We start from the raw sequence: 6,310 nt of genomic DNA on the forward strand, positions 1-6,310 counted from the left end.
AGTGGTAATTTTGCTTGAGAAAAGTGAAATGTCAATTTATAATAAACCTCATTCTCAACATCCGCCAACCTTCCAAACGGACAATAATATTGTATTGTAGAGCATTTGAAGTTTGTTCCACCGTGACAGACTGTTAATCAAGATTTCTATGTAGAGTTTCTGGAAAGATTTCAGTGTGCAACAAGAAAGGCCTGATTTGTGGTAGACAGGGGACTGGTGTTGCCACCATGACAATGCACCTGCTCGCACAGCCTTCTCGGTGCTCCAGTTTTTGGCAAAAACAGCATGCCTGTCTTGCCCCACACATGTTACTCACCTGACTTTGCTCTGTGTGATTTCTCTTTGTCTCTATAAATGAAGATGGATGTGAAAAGGCAGCAGTTTGACAATGTAGAAGAGGTGAAGAAAACTTTGAGAGAGGTGCTGTCAGCCATCCAAACAGATGATTTGAAAATTGTTTTTAAGAATGGAATCACAGATTTGAAAATTATATTACTGTATATACTCGAGTATAAGCCAACCAAATATCAGCCAAGGCACCTAATTTTACCATAAAAGTGTGATAAAAAAAACTCGGCTTGTACACAAGTATATATGGTAAGTAGAATGGAGAATACTTTCAAGGTGATAGGCTGTTTTGTTAAAAAAAATTGAAAATTAGCTTTGAAAAAAAATTCCATCCTCTTACAAAGGCGTGTCTGTGGTTCCCTGTCCTTGGACACGTAATAATTGGAGGCAAAGAAATGTGGATTTGGAGAAGTTTGGGACCAGCTTGCTCCTCGCAGGCTCCAGCGCCCCATCCCACACTGAAAAAAAAAAAGAAAAAAAATTCCAGTTTTCTTTGGATGGCCCCTCATAGGTGTCACTTTCTGTCAAGATTGACTTGCAAACAACAGTTTTAAAAAATTGGCAGCTGTGTAAGCATCAACCCCAACTCACTACAATCCAGCTAATCTACTGTGACCTTATACTGGGTAGAACTGTCACAGAGGGTTTCTAAGGCTGCACAAGTTTATCGAGGCAGATTGCTAGATCTTTCTTCTGAAGAGTGTCTGAGGAGTTCAACTCTTCTTTTAGGTGGCAGTTGAGTACTTACACCATTAAAGCTTCTTTTAATGTATACAAATGAAGAGTTTCAAGGAGACCATGGCTCACTTCCTTTGGACACACAATGTGGAAGACTCTTCCCCACACCGACCCAAAACTGATTTCAATGGCACCAAGGTCAGAAATACCTCTATTTTCCTACATCTTGCCCCCATTAGAACACTGGCCATTCCTCTGAGGGCTGTATCTAGGTGTGCCGAGTTCAATAATTCCTTTCAGAGGCCACAACGAAATCAGAGACAAAGGTCACAATCGTGGGGCCTTCTTAGGGATGTTAACAATTGACGACAAGTCAGGATCAGAAAACATGACAATGATAAGTCGTGCCTCCTCTAGCCTCTTCCAGCCGAGGCTCTGCTGGCAGGACCATCGTTCTGTGGTACTCAGCCTCTCGGCCACATGGCCCCTACAGCGCAAACACGTGCTACAATATTCTTCCAGCACTAATAAGTGCTCAAAAAGCACACCACCCTGCAAGGCAGCCCCTGCTCTAGGGAATCTGCTGTACTTCTCTGTAGCCCCGGAAGGCAATTGTTTACTCCGTGGCTCTGCATCACCATTTAAGTACTGTCTGTCTGCTCTGCCTGTCTAACTGTCCCACTACCAGCTGTTCCACAGAGACCTCAGACACACTGTGCTTCTAAATCTTCCTTCTTCATAGTTCTGGGGTTCACTTTCTTCCTGCTTCAGTAATGGCTGACTTAGACCCAAAGAAGTAGGTAGAGCCCCTCAGTAGGGTCTTCTACAACTCATGTGAGTGCTTCCAGAAGGGCATTTGATGAAAGTTACAAGGATTATGGATCAAAGAGCCATACCAAGTAATTTCACGTCACCGCCGCGTAGTACTCCCGTATCTACAACTCAGGAAAACAGAAAGGAAAGAGCACTCAAAATCATACATTAAAACCAGATATTTCTACCTCTAAACTGGTCTGGACAGCAAGTTGATTACTGATGTCTAGTCAGCTGGAAGAAGACAGCTTCTATATTTGTAATAAAGTTAATACAGTTGACCCTTGGACAAAACGTGTTTGAACTGTGCGAATCCACTTATATGTAGATTTTTATTGAAATTCCATGAGATATGAATCATTTCTATGTGAAAAATTCATCTTGTTACCAAATGCAATGGGTTCCCCACTTATTCTCTAGATTTGAATAATTTAAAGCCATGCCGTTTTAATGTTTAGCATGAGTTAGTCCTCATACTAGCAAGGGGACAACGAGATTGCACTCAGAAACTACTGTATTATTGAACAGTGTTGATATAAAATCAATTAGTAACATGTCCTTTCTAACAATAATACCTCTGTGCTGCATCACAAATTCTAGCCTCTATGCATGTGGCTATAATCCCATTAGGGAGGAAGTTCTCTGCTACAGGATTGAAGTGGGGTCTACTCCAAGTCTCCCCTTTAGTGCAAGGTGAGCCTCAAGGCATCCCATTGTGTTTCCTTGGAGCTATGAACTCCTGGAAGCCAACAAACTCACTTCCTTAAAAGAATGAGCCCTCTCAAAAGCAGGAACGCAGAGAAATCTCAGCATCATCTGAAGAAACGTCATCAGTTCAGCATATCAAATATCCTTCTGAAGTCACAGAGGCCAAGACCAGAGCTAGCAGAGTCTGAAGCATGGGAGCCACAGCATAAAGGAGCCAGGCCTCGGTCAAGTTCGAGGTGAGGAGGCCGGGAGGTAGAAGGGAAGGCCCACACAGAGTTCATCAGGCTATGAGGCAGTGCAGAGGGAGTCACTTCCTGGCCCCCAAAGGAAAAGGCCAACCTAGAGTAATATCATTAATTTCACACTCAAGTAAAATTGCACTGAAAATTGTCCAACAATGGTTGCAGTAGTTTGTCGACAGGGAACTTTCGGAGGTCCAGGCTGATTCAGGAGGGGACAAGCAACAAGTAGCATCACTACTGATGTCAGGTGGGTTTTAACTGAACATAGAGAATATCAAAACGATGTTTGCTTTGTTTTATTGATTATGCCAAGGAATTTGATTGTGTGCAACATAAAAAATTAGGGATTCCTTTGAGAAGAATTGGAATTCAAAACACTTACTTGTGCGCCTGTGGTACATGGGTGAGAGGCAGTTATGCAAACAGAACAAAGGAATATTGCGCAGTTTCAAATCAGGAGAGTGTGCAATGGGCTTTTATCCCCTCACCATATTTACCAAACTGGTATGCTGAGCAAATCATCAGAGAAGCTGGTTCTTATGAAGAAGAATGGGGAATCAGCATGGGAGGAAGGTTTACTAACACCCTGAGATATGCACAGGACACAACATTGCATGTCATATGTGAGTAGGACTTGAGGCACTTGCTGATGACAATCAACAATTTCAGCCTTCACTATGGATGAGAACTCACTGTACAGACCAAAATCCTCATCAATAGGTAATATTATGATAAATAGAGAAAACATGGAAGTTGTCATAGATTTTGTTTTACTAGGACCCATAATCAGTGCTCATGGAAGAGGTAGTCAAGAGATCAAAAGATGTATCTCACTGTGTAAATCTGCTGCACAAGAACTCCTTAGCATATTGAAAACCAAGGAGGTTACTTTGAGTACTGAGTTGCATCTGACCTAAGCCATGGTACTTTAAATTGCCTCACATGTATGTGACAGTTGGGCATTGAATAAGAAAGACTGAAGGAGAATCGTTGTGATTGATTGATGGTGCTGAAGAATATTGAAGACACCATGGACTGTAGAAGGACAAACTGATCTGTGTTGAAAGAAGTATGGCCAAAGTGCTCTTACAGGCAAAGATATTCTTACATACTTTGGGAATGTTATCAGAAGAGACCAGTCTTTAGAGACAGACAGCATGCTTGATAAAGTAGAAGGGAAATGCGGGAGAGGAAGGTGCTCAGGGAGACTGATTGACACCCTGGCTTCACGGTGGGTTCAAGCATAAGAACCATTGTAAGGATGGTGAGGGACCCGTTAGTGTTTGGTTCTGTTGTGCATAGTACAGGCATCGGTTGGAATTGACATGATGCTACCTAACTACAAGTAAGGCTGGAAGTGCTCCTATGGAGCAGAGAAAATCTTGACAATACAATACAATTTGGATAATTTATATTTACAATTGTTTGAGGTATCCATCTGATATTTTTGTCACTTGAAAATAAAGTGATGTATAATAAAAACCATAATGAAATAAATTAAAAAGACATTTCTGAAGTAGTTACTGCAGTTATGACATTAGACATGACAACCTTGTACTATTTGTTAAAAAAAAAACAACTTTTACTTTACATTGAAAATCAATCTCTATGTAGGTACAGCATATAAAACTTTATAAATGTGTTAATTGTCTGTTTATATTATAGTTAAGGTTCCTGGTTAACTGTGGTGAACCAGTCTCCCCATAAATGAATGGGTCAAGGGGTGGTTGTGTAATTGAGGGGTAAAGAGACATCAGACAAGATATCACCTCTTCCATCATGACTGGAACCTGAATGATCTCCTACTTTATCGACTCATAGACATATATAATCTCTCTCGGGCAAATAAACAATGGTAATCTCACATGTAACAGGAAGGAATTCAACTAAAGGCATAGATGAAACAGGAGCGGGATGACCTAGGGGTGTACACACAATAGGAAGGGGTTGTATTAGGGTCGTGCATGTAACAGAAAGGTATATATGTAAGAAGGTGGGCAGGTTCTAGAGTCCAGATAGCAGCCTAACCTTGTTTGTCTCTGAGTTGGCTTGGCATTAGGTGTCTTTGAGCTCTCCTCCAGGGGAACATTCCATTACCCTTGTCAGAAGACATTGGGCGGCACTTAGGGAGGGACAGACCATAGGGTCTAGTTGCCTTTGACGGCAGACAACTTTCAGTAAGATCGCCTTAAAGCAACTCACCTCCCAGAGCACAGCGAGCAGACCTGTGTTTGCAAGCAGTATCTTAACTTTGGCATTATTATTGGGGGGGCAAATGGGAATGACTCTTACTTAGGAGAGTGGGAGTGGGACACACCTCCAACCATGAATGTGCAGGTTCCCTGCATGGGTGTCCTGCCCTCCCAGACTCCTTAACTCTGTAACATTGAGAGTTTGCCCTCATACACTCTCTTCCAGGTTCTGTTTCCCACAGTTAAAGTTGACCCTCTTTTTAAAAAAATCATTTTATTGGGGGCTCATATAACTCTATCACAATCTTTACATACATCAATTGTATCAAGCACATTTGTACATTCATTGCCCTCATCATTCTCAAAACAATTGCTCTCCACTTAAGCCCCTGGCATTAGCTCCTCATTTTTCTCCTCCTCCCAGTTCCCCCTCCCTCATGAACCCTAGATAATTTATAAATTATTATTTTGCCATATCTTGCACTGTCCGATGTCTCCCTTCACCCACTTTTCTGCTGTCTATCTCTCATGGCAGTTGACTCTTAATAGTTAGGGTTTTAGTGAATTAAAATCATATAAAATTTTCAGCTGCACAGGACTTGGCTCCCGTAACCCTCGATGTTCAACAGTCAACTGTATAAGATAATAATCAACTTTTAAAAGTTACATGTGTTTTTTCCTTCTTATTGTGATGGGGGATTGGGATAGGGAAGTTGAAACCCAGAAAGTTGTTCTGGGTGATAAGGAAGTTGGAATGGTTCTAGGTTTTCAATAGGAACAGAAGAAAACAGCATGCTTCCAAGCTTGAGTAAAGGTACCAGCATAACTGAAAAATGCTCCACTTCTGAACTCTGTAGCTTCTTAGAAAGAACACATGCTGGTGCAAACTAAAAGGTAATGCAAAGCTCCGCATTCTTTCTGTGTTACCCAATTAACTGTATGCCTATAAAAGTTTGTCCCCAGTTGAAACTCGGGGTCCACACCTGGCACTCAACAGTCTGGTGTGGTCCCCCAGGACTAAGACTAGGTTTGAACCCAATAAACCTCTTAAATAATACTTGATCTCTGCCCTTTTGTTTATTCAATGATCTACTGACAATACTTATTATATTACATTTAAAGGACGTATAAATTATAAGACATTATGCATAGTGTCTTATCTTAAATTGATCCCCTTATAAATCAGGGAAGACCATGGGAAAAACAAAATCAAAATAGTGAGTCTAGTGAAGGTATGTCAAGTGCTTGCTCAAGTCATGGCATTGGAAAATGAGTATTTTATCGATGAAATTAAAATATCTTCCTTTACATTTAAATTGAATTGTGATT

At 41.1% G+C, this 6,310-nt stretch overlaps 1 non-coding gene across 1 annotated transcript; it reads left to right on the plus strand.

Moving 5' to 3' along the window:
- Positions 1–679: 679 nt before the first annotated feature.
- On the plus strand, positions 680–809 carry LOC142462050 (small nucleolar RNA SNORA38). The gene has a single exon (XR_012787196.1). It is a non-coding gene; the product is annotated as a small nucleolar RNA SNORA38 (small nucleolar RNA).
- The last annotated feature ends 5,501 nt before the right edge of the window (positions 810–6,310 follow it).

Source organism: Tenrec ecaudatus, chromosome 11 (genome assembly GCF_050624435.1).
Source record: "Tenrec ecaudatus isolate mTenEca1 chromosome 11, mTenEca1.hap1, whole genome shotgun sequence".
Lineage (NCBI taxonomy): Eukaryota > Metazoa > Chordata > Mammalia > Afrosoricida > Tenrecidae > Tenrec > Tenrec ecaudatus.